The 17,621-nt window shown below is 45.9% G+C and overlaps 1 protein-coding gene across 15 annotated transcripts in view; it reads right to left on the bottom strand.

Annotated features, from left to right (window-relative positions):
- Positions 1-17,621, bottom strand: part of CSGALNACT1 (chondroitin sulfate N-acetylgalactosaminyltransferase 1) — a 343,992-nt gene that overhangs the window by 155,654 nt on the left and 170,717 nt on the right. For 5 of the 15 annotated variants that reach the window (XM_057537121.1, XM_057537118.1, XM_057537116.1 and 2 more), the window contains exon 3: positions 7,294-7,365. The exons of the other annotated variants lie outside the window; for them this stretch is intronic. The gene's annotated coding sequence lies outside the window, so the exon portion shown is untranslated. The remainder of the gene's footprint in view (positions 1-7,293; positions 7,366-17,621) is intronic. 15 annotated transcript variants of the gene reach the window in all.

The following is a 17,621-nucleotide window of genomic DNA, read 5'->3' as shown; positions in this document are numbered from 1 at the left end:
AGATACCTGGAATCTATGTAAAAGAATTAGATAGAAATATAATAATTGAAATTAAAAATGCAATAGACAGGTTCAAGAGCAGATTAGACAAAGCAAAGAGGGATTTCCTAAAGTAAAAGAGATGTAAGGAGAAAATATCCACATAAAAAGCACATAGAGGGCTTCCCTGGTGGCGCAGTGGTTGAGAATCTGCCTGCCAATGCAGGGGACACGGGTTCGAGCCCTGGTCTGGGAAGATCCCACATGCGGAGCAACTAGGCCCATGAGCCACAATTACTGAGCCTGCACGTCTGGAGCCTGTGCTCTGCAACAAGAGAGGCCGCGATAATGAGAGGCCCATGCACCACGATGAAGAGTGGCCCCCGCTTGCCGCAACTAGAGAAAGCCCTCGCACAGAAACGAAGACCCAACACAGCCATAAATAAATAAATAAAAAGCACAGAGAGAACAAAAGAATGAAAATACAGAAAAGAGCTGAAGTGGCACCTGAGACATGGATAAAAGAATTAACATGCTTGTAACTTGAATCCCAAAAGAAGAAAAGAGGAGAAAGAAGCAATAGTTGCAGAAATACTCACCCAGAGTTTCCCAAAACCAATTAAGGATATTGAGCTGCAAATCCAAGATCCTCCGTGAACCACAACTAGGGGAAATATATCTGGGGGGGGCTAGTAATGGCAGCTATAAATCGCATATTTAGGCCTGGCTCATAATTTTATGTCAATTATGGAATTCTGATAGTCTCTCTCACCCACTTTGCTATTAAGGATAAAAGGTCAGATAACACCCCTTTTAAAGTCCCAAGGTTAAAATTTTTTATTAATTTGGGGCAGAATTCTGCAAGATATCAACTGTGACATATAAATTCTTTTCTCTTTTTCTTTCCTTTTTACCTTTAAAACCTGTCACTTGTTCTATAAAGAGAAAAGATTTTTATTGAAGTCTGATGCTTCTTTAACTCCTAAAATGAATATAAAAATACAGCAGCTACTGGGTATCAACAGTATACTTATGCTCATAATTTCACTTTATAGGAACCCAAGGCCCATAAAGGAGAGAATAAAATTGAGTTATTATTCTGGTGTGCTGAAACTGATCTCTTAACATGAAGACAGAAAGCTGCTATTGTAGATATTTAAGAGTGCTGAGTACACCTGTAATTTATATAATATTGTACATCAAGTATACTTCAATAATTTTTTTTAAAACTAAAGAGTTCAAAAGGGATTTACACTTTAAAAAAAGAGTGGTGAGCTCATCATAATTTCAAAGGCTTCAGAAATTTATTCTGATTTTTCCAACAACCTAGAAAGTTATTCATCTTAGTTAACAGGAAAAGAAAGCAGATGCAAAAGCTTAAAGATAATTTTGTGAGAGAAGGGGGTTTGAAGGTGGGTGAAGGGGGTCACCTGTATGGTGATGTATGGTAACTAGACTTAAGGTGGTGACCACCTGTAGTGTATACAGATGCTGAACTATCATGCTGTATACTTGAAACTTATACAATGAGAAAAAACTTTTTAAGATAATTTTGTGAGGGAAGGCGGTTTGAAGGTGGGTGAAGGGGGTCACCTGTATGGTGATGTATGGTAACTAGACTTACGGTGGTAACCACCTGTAGTGTATACAGATGCTGAACTATCATGCTGTATACCTGAAACCTATACAATGAGAAAAAACTTTTTAACATAATTTTGTGATAATAACTTACCCACCCAGGCTCTGTTCGAGTATCTGTCTCACCCAAATGAGTCCTGGAAAAGCTGGGACAGAAAAACAAGGCTTGAAAACACAAAGCTCCCGTCACTCTGCCCTCCCTCAAGAAGGCCAAGGCTGTTACTGGGCACTACAGCTGACTGTAGGTCCTCATTTACTGGGATTTTAGATATTGTCCTGGTAAGTAATAGCATAATGGAAGAATATGATTAAAGTCTTCACAGATAACTCAGAGAAACCAACACAAGAACCTTATGGGGGAAAAAATCAACACTGACCGCTTAGACCATGGGCGACGCTGCGGCATCCAGGTCGAGGAAAAAGACCCTGATGCCCGTATGCCCTCAAAGTCCCGACAGCTTAATTTGAAGAGCCTGAGCTCATCTACTAAACCATCATTTTCTCCAGCTCCTGTGTGAATGAAATCACCAGCTTCAGGAGTAATACATATGACCAAGACCTCATCAATGAGTAATTCAACCCCGAGACACGAGGACTGGTTTAGACAGACATGTGCCCCCGTCAAGGCCAGCGAGAGTCCATCCTGGGATTTGCTGGAACGACCAAGAAAGAAGCACCTCCCTCTTCAGCTGGAATTAAATCTACAGATTGGAATTAAATCTTTCCCACTACCTGAATGAAGCCAACATAAAGAGCAGAGCCGAGAGATCTCAGTCCCTGGACCAAGGAACCCGAGAAGCCAGCTGTCCTTGTGTATTTATATAAGCCAATATGTTTCCCTTTTTGCTTGAGCTGGTATGAGCTGGGGTTTCTAGCTCTTGTGGTAGTTAAGAGTCTCAACTAGTACACATGCTCTGCAGAAATGCAGCCATTCTAACAGGTACCGCTGTGCAATGCCTCAAAGGATTTCTCAGCTGGGAGCCCTGGGGACTGGATTAGACCATGGAGGGCAGACACTGCCATGGACACACACTTTGGAAAAAAAAAATCCTAAGCTGCACTGAACCCAATGCGAAACCATGGAGTAAATAAGGTATCTGACCAGCCTCTAAAGTTAAAACAATGGTAAGGTCGTTTGATTCCATGCTAAGCGACCTTTTCCCAGAATGTATCGGGTTACCAAACATCTCAGTCCTTTCTGATAATGATAAGCAAGTATAATTCAGAACAGCATAACAGAGAGAAATACATTTAATTTTCACTAAAATTACCAATCACTATAAATCCAATTACTTTGACCATAGGCCTTGTTTGGAATGATGGTCACTTGCAGGTACAGTTTCAGCTTATTTCAACTCCCCCGTCACCTTCCCTGCCACCCTGCACCAGGCTTCCAGATTCTGTGGGCCACCTGCTCTTTCCCTGGGTCTGAGAGCGCTGACACTGACATCTATCACTGCACGCAGCCCGCAGCTCTGGGGAATGTATGCGTTACTCGGTTAGAATTAAACAACACGTAAGAAGCACACACTGGGCCAAGCCTAACAGTTGGCTACTTAGGCTTGGCTAAAGTGTTTCTTAAAAATACTGCAACTAAAGGCAACACTACCTATGGTGACAAAATAAGAAGCAGTGTCTGCCACCCACCAACCTTGCGACTTTCAAAAGACCCTTCACCTCTGCACTTCCTTCATCTGTAGAAGGCTTATGTTCCTATGACTTATGTTTAGTCAAACTAAATGATCACCCTCCAGAGCTAACATCTGAGACATCTGTGTTCCCTAAGCCTGAAAGCTTACAGCCATGTGCCTCCCGGGCAGTGGTATTTGGCTTCTGGAATTAAGTTATGGAGACAGTTAACATTACTCACACTGAGCTTTTGCAAGTCTATGGTGATTTTCACGTTACAATTTCAAACTGAGCTGAAATATAGGTTCTTTTCTGTTTTAACACAGTAAGGTTTAGCTTGGATTCTGAATTAAGAGAAAGTTTAGGCTAACAGTTAACCTTGGATTAATATTTATTTTACTAATGCTGGCTTTATATCACATGGTGATATTCTATTTCCTCCAGGAAATTTTTTATGCCATTATAAAATTCTAGCTAATGCCACAAATTCTAGATGTAGGGCACACTGCCAGCGAGCACTATTGACTGCTTATTCGAAAACCAATCATCTATTTATAAAATCGAAAGAAGCATAATCTAAATATACTCAGAGGAGAAAAAGGCTCGATCTTGTGCCACCATGTTCTTTTCTTTCAGAGTCTGTCCCAGAACGACTGGTGACAAAAAGTGCTCTGTCCCATGGCTGCAGTAGTATCTGATAAGCAATAAAGCATTACAAGGCATCTCTTTATGTTTTTAAGAGCTTGTTATCCAGCTCAACCACAAAAAAGATATTCAGAAGCAAGAGTGATGGCAACCTTGACATGCGGACCAGCAACAGACAGCAGGACAGGCCGGGGAACATCCAAGTGGACTTTGGAATTGAATAGATTTAAGTTTGAATTCTAGGCCCGTCACTCTCAAGCCATCCGTGTACCCTTGGACAGGATATTTTATCTCTGAGCTTCCGTGTCTCTCATCTTTACTTAGAGAATTAATAAGAAGTCCACGGCTTCTTTTATAACTTCAATTAATAACTGTCCACAGCTGTGGCAGGGAATAAGTGGGGGGATTATACAGTATATGTGAAGTAGATTACATAGTGCTTGGAACCCCATGCAGAAAGGGGTCCCCTTTTCTCGCCTTCTGGCCCACCCCTGGGCGGGTCACTTCCCAGCACCACAGAGAGAGACCAGTGAGGGCTCTTTCCTCCGCCCATAAATTCACAGGACGGGGGGTGCTTTCTGTCTGAGTTTACACTCTCTGGTGACAACTGGCATCATTTCTGTGGTGAGGCCAGTGACCCCACGTTGACCATGTGAAGACAAGCTTGATTCGCCTGCCTCTGATCCAAGATTTAGCCGCTGGGGCCTGTCCCACACTCCGTGCAGCGTGGGTCGATTTGGTAGACGCTGACTTGGCTTTAAACCCGAGCAGGACCCTATGGGGCCTTCCCAGGACAGACCCCTACCCACCATGTCCTATTCCTGCCTTTTGTCTGTAGAAAACCTTTAGCCAAAGAATAAACTTAATCAGAGAAGTGAGAAAATGCAGAAGCAAAGAAAAGCAGTCAAACAGGACAAAATAATAATAATTTAGTCATTAAACAAAGTCAAGGACCTTTAGTTCCTCCTCAAGGGCTATGGATAATGTTCTGAGCCATGTCCTGTGCGCAGTCTTGTAGACACTGAAACCCCCACCAGGTGGAAGGAGTTAGCTAACGACACGATGACCAGGCTATAGCCATGACATCAGCTGCCACAATTCAGAGAACTGGCCTCAAGGAAATGGGAACTAACCGACCCTGGAACTGAAGACTAACTGTACTTAAAACAATCAAGCCGACGCCGATCAGACCACCGCATGACCAATTTCAAGATGACTGTCGGAGCTGACTGTGCTGTTTCTACACGTAGCCCCTTCCCTCCACCTGTACACCCCTGAAGCTCCCCCTTCAAAGCTCTTGCCCCCTGACCAGCAGGGGGAGTCGGCCTTTGGACATGAGTCTGCCTTCTCCCCTGGTTTCCAGCCTCCAGAATAAAGCAACCTTTCCTTTCTACCAACACTTGTCTCTGCAGTGTTGGATTGTGAGCAGTGAGCAGCTGGGCCTGAGTTTAGTGACAGCTTCTGTGTCCTATGTTCTCACCTGGGCCCTTTCCTGGAAAAGTCCCCAGGGGACACAGCCTGTGGTGGCAGGACCCACCTTATTCTCCCTGTGTTCATTCCCTGAGGAGCTACTGCAATACCCACCCACCTCACTGAGCCATTTCCCACCTGGCTTCTTATGGTACGAGGCAGAGAAACAGAGATTCGAGAAGATGTCAGGTCCTGAGGGGAAAGAACAGAAGCTAACAGGACATTCCTCCAAGAGGACCTGAGGCCCACCTCCACGTCACCAAGTCACCAGCTGACTGATGGGCAGAGATCCAGGTCTAAGCAGTACCTGAGGGCTCAGAAGCAGGACCCTGGACGCGCCCTCCTCTTCACCACTTCCCTCCACCCTCCAGCAACCTCAGGACCACACCTGCAAGAGACCGGGGCCAAACCCCCGGCACACAACAGCGGGAGGCCCAGGGGCTGAGGACCTCTGAGCCACACGTCACATCAGATTTCTTTCAACACGAAACCAGTTCCCTCGAGGAAACATCCCAGCATCAAAGAGCGTGAAGTGGAGACAACTACTACAGCCTTAGAGAAAAAAAAAACAGAAACCTCTTCCAAGCAGAGTGACTCTCAAGCTCTAGCTCATCTGAGACCACCTGCAGAGCATCTTAAAAATGTACGTCACTGGCACCAGCCCAGACACTCAGGATCAGAAACTCTGGGATGAGCTTGGGCATCGGTATTTTTTCAAAGCTCCAAGACAAAGGCTGAGGAACACTGGCTGAATCTGTGACTATTAGTGAGGAGCAAATCAAACTCGGAATCAGGTTTTCCCATCATGGGCAGCATTTCTTCAAGGTTGGTGGGTGGAACACTGTTCTTAAAAAGTTAAGAATTGTCATGCTGGAAAAGGATTCTGGGGAGAAGAAAGCTGGGACCCACGAGGTTAAGCCAAACTTAAGTCTTCCCTTTAGAATTTCCAGAACCTTTAACACGCCCAGTTTCGTCCTACACTATAAGAGAGGAATACGCTATATGGTATTTTCCAAACTTATCTGATCAGGAAACTCTCCCTTCGAAAAACGTCTGGTAGCTCTAGTAATCTCTGGGAAACACTTTGGGTCTGACAAACTGTCCTCCGTTAATTGTCTCGAGAGGTTTCCTGAAAGAACAGTACAGTGAAAAGGCTGGAACGCAAGGAGGGGCAATGACGACTCCACTCGGAGATTAGTCGAGAATCCGGTGACGAGGACCTCTTTTCCCATGTCTCCCCGCCTGGGATGCAGCTCTACACAGCCCAACACTCTTCTAACTTGGTCCCAATAGAAACGCACATAGGTAATAATGACTCCCAAGCAGTGAATGAAAGTGAGCCTCTGCACACAGCACCGAATTTCTTGGAATAAAGTTGCCAGGTATATCCACGTTCTCAATGATACTGCAAACTTGTATGGACCTCCTTCCAAAAAGATAATGCTGTACAAGCCCTGTAAGCTGTTATTCTAGGAACTAGTGCCAAGGGCATAAACACCCCTGCATCACAAGAAGGATCCTTAAAAGGGAGGTACCTTCCAACCTCAGGTCACATAGGGGCACAGCTTTCCTCTGTTTCCCCTCTTGGGGGGGGTCAGAATTTTAAACTCAACATAAGCAACAGATGCCAGCTATGATCGGATCACACTTGCACTTCCTTTGTGGCCAGCACTGCAAATACGCAACAGAATAAAGTCATAGGCAGGGTATTCAGTTGGTGATGACAAAAATACTAATGTCATAATACTACCTTCCATATCACATTCTAGCCAGTGAGAACTCAGCACAGACATTATTATTATTTCTGCAGATTATTATTTGATTGTGAGTAACATGAAATAAAGTTCATCTAAGCAAACTTAAAAGAACCCAGTAACTTATATCCTACCAGAGTACTGACTACCTAAGTACAGTATTACCCACAAACTTTACCTATAAGTTAGAGCGTGCCCTTGCTCCCAATCCACACATCTCCGGAGCGTCTCCTCTTCGCCAGGCAGTATCCTAGGAGGTGGAAATGCAGCAGTGAACGAGACAAAAATCCCCGCCCTCCTGAAGCTTTTATTCTAGATCCAGGAATCCAAATATTTAGCAAGTTAACCGGATTTTTGTCATTTCCATTTTCTTCTAAGGTTTCTTCACTATTAAACTCCTATCTCACGTGCACCCCAATGTTCACACCAGCACTAAGACATGGAAGCAAACTAAATGTCCATTGACTGATGAATGGATAAAGAAAATGTGGTACATATCTACAATGGAATACTACTCAGTCATAAAAAAGAATGAAATAATGCCATTTGTAGCAACATGGATGGACCTAGAGATTATCCTACTAAGTGAAGTAAGGCAGACTGAGAAAGACAAATACCATATGATATCACTTATATGTGGAATCTAAAAAACAATACAAATGAACTTATTTACAAAACAGAAACAGACTCACAGACATAGAAAACTAACTTATGGTTATCAAAGGGGAAAGGAGACGGGGACAAATTAGGAGGTTGGGATTAACATATACACACTACTATGTATAAAATAATCAACAAGGACCTACTGTATAGCACAGGGTACTACATTCAATATCTTGTCATAACCTATAATGAAATATAATCTGCAAAAAAAAAAATCACATTGCTGTTCATCTGAAACTAGCACAACACTGTAGATAAAAACCATAGTTCAATAAAAGAAAAAAAAAAAAACTCCCATCTCTCTTTGATCAGAAAAATCTTGGATTATCAGAGCTGAAGGAAATGACCGGGGCCGCTCTGTCCCTGGCATGGACTCCAGGCAGGCGGGCAGGGGACCAGATCCTGGCTGTACTCATACCTGTGACCTCAGATGACCCTTTTCCTGCTCTGAGCCTCAGTTTCCTCATCTGTTAAACAAGGACTGGGTTCGAGTTTGACTCAAGCATGGTAGTGGAGGGTGTTTGGAAATGTTGGAGGGGGCAGATTCTGGCTGACACAACAGCTGAGTGGGCCCAGGAACGTTGAACACCCTGCAGGTCCCCGGACAAGCCTCGCCCGGGCCACGGAGCTTGTGAGCACAGAGCTGGCACAGGGCCGAGATCGCTACACGTAGCTGGGGGCTCCTTCTGGACACCGGGCCGTTCCTCTCTTTAAGGACAGTCTCGGCCTTTGATGGGGAGGCCGCCTGCCATGCTCCTCTACTCTGAAGTCCTCACACTGGGTAGAGCAGGTGCCCCTCGTCACTGTTCTAAAGCTACCGTGATTTTCAAAATATCCGCCTTCCTCTCACAAAAGCCTTTTCGTAGCTGAAGCTCAAATATATAAAATTGCAATTATTATGTCAACTAGATCTAATTTCTACTAGGAGCTAGTTAATCCACATCTTGTTACCAAAGATATAAACCTTATGACAACTTTGGTTTTGAGATGATTTTCAGCACTCTTCCAAAGCCTGAAGACAAGCTAATCATTAATCCATAGAAAATAAGCAGCTTGTGGGGAGAATAACATGTGAACCAAACCAAAAAGGTTAAGTAAGAAAATCTCATCAAATAAACAATGTAGTTAAATGGTTATCTGCTTATCCATGGTAAGCAGGGTATAAAGCAGTACTGACCAAAAGGCAGAGATCAGGCCTCCGACCTGAGCCATACCATAAATAAAAGAAGGAATTTTCACCTTTTGCCAATGAGGTTGAAATGTCATCTCTGCCTCCTGCCTGTGTGCTGTGAAATTATAATCTTGTTCCTTGCAGTTATTCAACCCCTAACTTGCCCTGGAGGCACATATTTGGGTGGCTAAAGGCTACGGAAGGATTATAAAGCATCCCCAGAAAGATTCTTACACCTAACTTGATGGTTCGCAACTGTGTCCCGAGGCACCCTGGGGCACCCAAGGGAGCTCAGAGCTGTGCTTCAGAATATTTTAAACTTTCAAGCAAAGCACTGGATACTAGACATCTGTTGGTCATTATGCAAACTACTGGCTCCAGGTAATTGACACTTTCAACGTTAGACTGAGCCACATTCCTTTTGAAGATATCACATCTTTGTGAAACTACATTTTGAGCAGTTCCTGTGATGAAAAGCAATGGCTACATAAGATGAAGCGTCTAATCTGACCCCAAGGTTTGGGGAGCTGTGCAGCACCCTAGAGAGGGACACATCCCATTATTAAGTAACTGCGGTTAAGAATGAGATAAAGCAAGTATTTTTCTTTCAATTTATTGTATTATTTTTTCAAACAGCTACTAAGTTGTTAGGACATAAATACTCGCAAGCTAATGAACGTTACTACTTAGTGGGAAAAAAAAAATGTTAGCCATTTTCTTAGCCAAAGGGTGTTGGGAAAATGAATGGGACACTAGCAACGCTGTTAACTGAGACAGTTAAACCTCTGACCTAAACATCTCGGTCAATCTCCAAAACAGAGCAGGGAACAGGAAAGTTTCTTTTGCAAAGGGCAGATCTTTGGAAAAAGAGGTCCACTCCTGGGCGGCCGCCTCAAGCGTCACGGTGACGGCATCGCTGCTGTGGCCCCCGGGGGACCGCCAGGACCGCCAGGACCACCGGCTCCCCACGTTGTATGGCCACTGCCACCTTTGTTTCTGGGGTTCAAACACAGAAGGATAGAATGACTGAATATGTACAGTAAACACAGCCTGCAAGCTAAAGATGGATTTCCACACTGTCACTGCAATTTTTTATCATGAATTTAGGAGTGTGAGCTCTTCGAAATAATTCACCATAAGAGCATCCGTAAAAAATCAGTGACGGTTACTTGAGTTCCTTTTCAGGCCTCCTATTCATCAATCTCCAATCCATCCAACTGCTGCCATAAAATTAAGATCAGGCGGGAGTCTCGGCATAAGCCAAGCACCTGAGTTGTACAAAGTAGGCTTTAAGACTGCTAACTTCATTACCGGCAAAGAGTTGACGGATAGGTATCAAAACAAAAGATAAAAGTAAGGTATTTCTCATTAGTTACAAGGAGAAAAACAGCAACCATATAGTGAAGAAATGAATCATCACCTTGCCTGGGTCATCAAAATTAGCATCACCAGTGAGGGGCAGATGGGGACCTGATAAGAACACATCCCTAAGCAGAATCCCTGCTAGGAATGCACAGCGTGAATCCAACCACGAGATCACTCATCTAACCCCAAATGAATATTCTCTAAAAGAAAAATGATTGTATTCTTCAAAAACATCATTTCACAAAACAAAGACTATGAAATCGTTTCAGATTTAAGGAAGATACAGACATAACAGCTAAATGGAATGCCTGGTCCTAGTACTAGAGGGAAATGCTATAAAGGACATTATAAGTGAACTTACAGAGTCAGAGTACAGACAGTCTGTTATCTAATAAGATAAACTGAAATAAATGTTAAACTGACTGAATGATGCCTGCACCATTGTTATATTAGAAAACATGCTTATTCTTGGGAAATACACACTGAACTATTTAGGAATAAGGGCTATGATGTATGAACTTAAAATGGTTCAGAAAAAAACCTAAGGTACAATAATCTTTATGTGTATATATACTATATAGATAGGGAGAAGGAGAGAGGGGAAGAGAACGCACAAATGAAAAATGGTGCAAAATATTAACAATAGGTGGATCTGGGTAAAGGCCTTATGTATTTTTGGTTCTGTTGGGTTTTTTTAACATCTTTATTGGGGTATAATTGCTTTACGATGGTGTGTTAATTTCTGCTTTATAACAAAGTGAATCAGCTATACATATACATATACCCCCATATCCCCTCCCTCTTGCGTCTCCCTCCCACCCTCCCTATCCCACCCCTCTAGGTGGTCACAAAGCACTGAGCTGATCTCCCTGTGCTATGCGGCTGCTTCCCACTAGCTATCTATTTTACATTTGGTAGTGTATATATGTCCATGCCACTCTCTCACTTCGTCCCAGCTTACCCTTCCCCCTCCCCGTGTCCTCAAGTACATTCTCTACCTCTTCGTCTTTATTCCTGTCCTGCCCCTAGGTTCTTCAGAACTTTTTTTTTTTTTAGATTCCATATATATGTGTTAGCATACAGTATTTGTTTTTCTCTTTCTGACTTACTTCACTCTGTATGACAGACTCTAGGTCCATCCACCTCACTACAAATAACTCAATTTCATTTCTTTTTATGGCTGAGTAATATTCCATTGTATACATGTGCCACATCTTCTTTATCCATTCATCTGTGATGGACACTGCATGAAAGGATACTCAACATCACTAATCATTAGAGAAATCAAAACTACAATGAGGTATCACCTCACACCAGTCAGAATGCGCATCATCAAAAAATCTACAAACAACAAATGCTGGAGAGGGTGTGGAGAAAAAGGAACCCTCTTGCACTGTTGGTGGGAATGTAAATTGATACAGCCACTACGGAGGACAGTATAGAGGTTCCTTAAAAAACTAAAAATAGGGGCTTCCCTGGTGGCGCAGTGGTTGAGAATCTGCCTGCTAATGCAGGGGACATGGGTTCGAGCCCTGGTCTGGGAAGATCCCACATGCCACGGAGCAGCTGGGCCCGTGAGCCACAATTGCTGAGCCTGCGCGTCTGGAGCCTGTGCCCCGCGACGGGAGGGGCCGCGATAGAGAAAGGCCCGCGCACCGCGATGAAGAGCGGTCCCCGCACCGCGATGAAGAGTGGCCCCCGCTTGCCGCAACTGGAGAAAGCCCTCGCACGAACCGAAGACCCAACACAGCCAAAAATAAATAAATAAATAAATAAATAAATAAATAAGAAAATCCTTTAAAAAAAAAAAAAAAAAAACTAAAAATAGAACTACCATACGACCCAGCAATCCCACTACTGGGCACATACCCTGAGAAAACCATCATTCAAAAAGAGTCATGTACCACAATGTTCATGGTTCTATCCTTATGTTTACAACTTTTCGATAATTTGAAATTATTTCCAAATAACGTATTTTCAAACAGTAAAGTGCTGAACCACATTTGGGCACAAGAAAACAACTGCTTAAGTAACTAAACATGACACATGCACCACAGCTAAAGAATGTGCGTATCAGAAGTGTGTGGTCTTGGTGGCAGGACGTTCACCAAACCCAAGTGTGATGACAGCAGAGCACATCGAAAGAGGCTCTCCAGTCATCAGCCTGTTGGAGGCTCTGGAGTGAGGTGCAGGGACAGTGAAAAAACTGGAGACGGCCAGCCTGGAGCAAAGGTCACGCCTCCTTCGGGGGGCCCTGGTGGAGAGGTTCTCCACGAGGAGGTGAAGTCAGCGTTATTCTGAGGCTCCTGCGGGCAGAGCCAGGACACCCGAGCTCCCCAAAGATTCCGATTCCAAGTGAAGCCTGGGATCCTGGGTGGGTCCCCAGCATCCCAGATGACTCAGTGCAGTGGCTCAAGGACCCCGCCATGGGCTCCTGGAGGGCAAGGGCCGTGCATCCCACCAAATCTCCAGCGTCCAGCAGTGGAGAACTCGTGGCCGACACCCAAGCCAACGTTTGCTTAATTAATTAATTAACCAACAGACAAGTGAATTCTTTCAATTATGGAAGCTGGGAAAGGAAAAGGGAGGAAGCAGGGACCAGAGATTTTTTTTTCCATTTTAGAATAATGCAAACATTTACATCCTGTTAGTTAATATTGATAATTTCTTGCATCCCTACTATGTGCCAGGAACTTCTCAATCCTCACAACAACTCCAAAAGGTACCATTCGTTTCATTTTCCAGAAGAGGAGAAGGGCAGAGGGGTTCCGTAAGCTGTCCAGCTCACGGGATTAATAAGGGATGGAGCTGAGGCTCCAATCCCGGTTCTAGGGTCCTTGTCAAGCCAACTGCCTTGCCTCTAGAAACAGGGAAGCGTAGACCTCAACGCCAATCGGCCGAACAACCGGAAGGGCCAGGGTGAGAGCCACCTGGGCCCTGAGTTGAAGAAGAAGAAATTCAGAAGAAAGGGGATGCCTAGTCACACCTTTAGTCTGCTTCTAACGGGAAGAAACGCACGTTAGGACAAAGACATCTTAGGGAGACATGCAGCCGGCAAGTCGCCAGGCTGGTGGCCATGTACTTATGTTCCCCAAACCAAAGTAAAACACCTGGAAACAGGAGTGAGAGGGGCAGTGGGTAGGGTAAACAAGAAGCTATTGTTCTGATGCACTTTTGACTCTTTAAGTTAATTATCTTCTTTCATTCATATCCTCCTTTGTCTTAAGTTTCTCCCGTGATTTTACTCAGGAAGAATGAGAGCCCTTCTTAGAGGGGAAGGCACAGAGCAGGAGAAGAGGGGAGAAGAAAGACGCTGGTTTGAATCCCTCGACAGCTCGGGTCCTCTACATCCACGCATCCACGCATCCACCCTCCTTGTCAGAAGAGCAGGCGGGCCGCTCCCGGCCGGCCCACACTCACCCCCTAACCTAACCGCTCATGCCGCTGAGCATGTGCTCTATGCCAGGCACCAAAGGTGTCATGTGGTCCCGACAGGGCTCAGGACCCTCCAGACATCTCAGGTTAGTTAACAGGAAAGAAAGGCAAGAAAATCAAATGGAATAACACCACTTAGTAAGTGCCAAAAATCGGGAGGTTAACCCGCAAGTCAGCCCAAGGGGAGAGGCCTGGAGGAAGAGACCCCAAGTCATGGAGAACGAGTAGGAACCGGCCCGGCCAATGAGCCCGGAAGGGTGTCCTGGGGAGAGGACCCAGCAAAGGCCCCAGGTCAAGCCAGAGAGCCCTCAGGGTTGGCGCACCAGAGCGCAGGCCACCTGGAGGTGCTGGGAGGCCACTGGGAGACTCTGAACAGGAGCAACGTGAGCAGAGATGACGTACCTCAGAAGGGCCGCTGTGGCCGCAGGGGGCGGGTGGGGGTGAAGGTGAAGGGGCGAGGTAAGGACAGCCTGGGGAGTCCAAGTGCAGGCTGACACACGAGGAAGCGGGGTAGGTGGGATGCAGGCACCCGGCGACGGATCGCATGAGCACCCTGAGTGACAGTAAGGAAGTCAGGATGCCTTGGGGGGCTCTGTCTGGTGACTGAGGGGAGCCCGAGGGGACGTAACGAGTGCAGGGTGCTGGCGGGACACGTGGCAGAGATGGCCAAGAGTCCGCGGTGCCAGACGGCAGTGTGACCTGGGGACACAAATGTGAAGTCAGCAGAAGTTCACCATTTAGCGCAGGGGAAACTGTGTGGATAATACAGAATGAGAGGGCAGAGAGGATGGAACGCTGGGAACAAGAGACCGGAAAGGGGGCCACAGGGATCAGCCACAGAAAGAGGGAGAAAACCAGGGAGAGTTCATTGTCACTGTACATAAGCCAAGGGAGCGAGAGTTTCAAGGGCAGTGGTCAGAGTGTCAGATGCTGGAGAGACGCGTGTTGGGTCACATGCATCTCCATAATCTGACTTCGAAGGTACTAAGGTAAGAGTTAAGATGCCTTATCAAACTACAGTGAGAAGAGCAATAACGCTGAGACCGAAACTCACAACCGGAAATTCATCCCAACATTTGTTCGTGAATATGAACAAACACGCTAGAGGCTGCGAATGTAGAGACGGTGCTCCCTTTGAGGATAATGGCAGCCAAAGGACAGACATCTAGCAGGTAAACAACTGTAGGCAATGGAGAAATAAGGTGGGAGGTGGCAGTGGGGCACAGAGGCCCAGCCCCAGGCCAGGCAAAGGCTAGGGAAAGGCTTTCCAGGGCTGAGTCCAGAGAAGGAACGCAGTCTGGAGGGCAGAGGACAGAGGAGGCAGGGAGGGGAGGGGCCGCCAGGACAAGACGCGGGCGTTAAGAGGCTGAAGCAAGAAACCAACGGGATGGAAGCGGCGTCTCAACGAGCAGAGCCCCGGAACAGGGCAGAAAAGACAAAAGCCAGGCCTAAGGAAGTGTCGAGCAACAGGGAGAGATGGCGGCCCACTGGCAGGCGTGCACCAGTGGACGCCCACGTTGGTGCCAGCGTGGCCCTCCTGGCGTGGCCCGGAGAAGCCTCATCTGCGGAAAGCAAACTGTGCTCAGGAGGATAAACTAAAATTGCAGCAGCAAGCGCTGACACTCATGAAAAGCCTACAGACTTTACGTCTCATTCCATTAAACGGAAAGATTCTGAGAGTCTAAAACAGGTCCCAAAGAAGGCTGCTTTATAAAACACAAACTGCTCTACTGAATTCTCCAGTTTTGCAAAAATGCGCAACTTGCCAAGTGTCTCCATTATAGCTTTATATTAGTATTTACTTATAATACATGCTTCGTTCCAACATAAAACGGAATCAGCTACCATTTTACGTGAGCTGGTAGACGCACGTCACGGGCTTGTAGAGCTGCAGAGAACGATGGGGTTATCCGTCCACAGACAGAGTTTGTACCCCTCAGACGCCAGGTGAGGAACTAAGCGGATCACAGAGGTGAGAACAGACGGGTCTGCGGCCTGCTGGGGGGGGGGGCAGGGGCGGGGCCCCCGGGAGGCCGTCGTGGAACAGGGATGACGGGGCAGCGACGGGCGCCAGCCCGGGAGGGTGTGAGGGCCAGGGGCCGGTGGCTCCTGCAGGGCCGGGTCCCCGCTTATTCCCTTTCCCACGCACCCGCTCACCCATCCATTGCTTCCTTCGGCGCCTCCAGGCGCCAGGCCCTGCTTCTGAGTGCTGGAAGCCCCACAGGCGGGTTGCTGCTGAAGGACCAGTCAACGTCCCCTGGGGGGTGGCCAGGAAGGAAGAGCTGCTGGTGGGAAGCAGAGTGTGGAGACACGGGGCGCGGAGTGGGGCACAAACACGGAGGGCAGCGCTTCACTGAGAAGGACCGGCAGCAGCACAGGCTCGGGGGGGAACGCGGGGGACCCCTGGAGACCCCCCGGCAAGCCTGGCAAGGCCTCGGGCTGGTGAACATCTGCATCAGTCACCTCTCCCGGCGGGGACTCCATGAGCACCGTGCACAGGGGTGGCACACCTGTCGACCAACGCCCCAGACACTCTTTCCCCAGTTGACACCGCTGCTCCCCGCAGGTCTGGTGAAGCTCCGCTACAGAGGGACGTTCAAGTCCCTGCGTCTATAAAGGACTCAGTCTATAAGGAGCAGTTCCCGGAAAACCGAAGGCTTTCCCAAGCTCGTACTGCCCCGCTGGAGCCTGACTCCCCGGCAATATCCAGTCTCTGCAGCGGGATGCACAGCCCACAGGCCGCCGCCAAAACCCAGCTCCGCCGCCCTCACCACTGCGTCCTAGAGGATAAACATCTTAATCGGCTTCTGATTACTCCTCTCTTTTGTACAGTTGACTTTGGCTCTTTTCTACTATTACCTCAAGGCTTTAATATCATGGAGTTCTAATGAACTGCTCTCTTTTACATCATCCAAGTAACTCTCAAAAACATTAAACATCGCAAGACCTCAGATTAGAAGAATTCCATTATGACCCTTAAGCTGGCCTTGAGTCACTTAGGCCTCTTAGCCATTCGACTTTCCACTCAGAGAAGCACTTGTGAAGAATTATTCTTTAGCTATTTTTGTTTGATTATTAACTTTGGCCAAGGTTGGTTTTATTTTTCGTTACTGGTGACTCAGATACAGTGCCTTTAATTCCTCATTCTCTACTGTTTGAGTACAAAGTGGTTCATTAACCCAAAATCACATCCTGTGTTTTGACTTTCACTCTTTTATCTTAATCAGTGTAACAAAAGTAAAAACAAAAAACACAAAATCATGAACAAAACCTCTATACAAGTTTGTTAAATGAAGGAGAAGGGTGAAGGGGTTTTCCTGAAGATATGCAAAGGCTGAGCACAGCTTACCTATTTTCATTTTTATGGCTCCAGAATCATGTCCAGAGAAAACTAAAAAAGGGCTTTTGCTCTGCTGAAGGTAAGAACCACATATACGACTTCCCATCTCATCTCATGCTATTCCATTTCAACTAATGATGTCCCTGAGGTTCTTGTTTTTTTCAAAGTTTAGTATTGCCAGATGTAATAAAATAACATTGCCGAGAAATTCAAAATTACTGGTTACAACAGCTGAACTAAAACAACGTTCCCGAGATTTACATGCGTCCCCAGTCTGAAACCAACCGTACAATCCATCAGGGTACTACTATTCTCCAAGAATTCTAGAAAGTATTCCCCTAAGATGTTCCCCTTCAATTTCCTAAACATCTTATTTAAATAATTATTTTGTAGCATGGTGAAAATTACGATGCCCTTTTGATTATGAGTTAAATATTTGAGAAAGCTTAACATTTTGTCACAACTTCCAAAAGAAGAACAAATGTTCCTATTTAAGTGAACTTTTTTTTAAAAGAATTATGCAGTTCTTCTA

Source organism: Balaenoptera acutorostrata, chromosome 21 (genome assembly GCF_949987535.1).
Source record: "Balaenoptera acutorostrata chromosome 21, mBalAcu1.1, whole genome shotgun sequence".
Lineage (NCBI taxonomy): Eukaryota > Metazoa > Chordata > Mammalia > Artiodactyla > Balaenopteridae > Balaenoptera > Balaenoptera acutorostrata.
The sequence above is the reverse complement of the archived record's forward strand: the minus strand, read 5'-3'. Positions and strand labels throughout refer to the sequence as shown.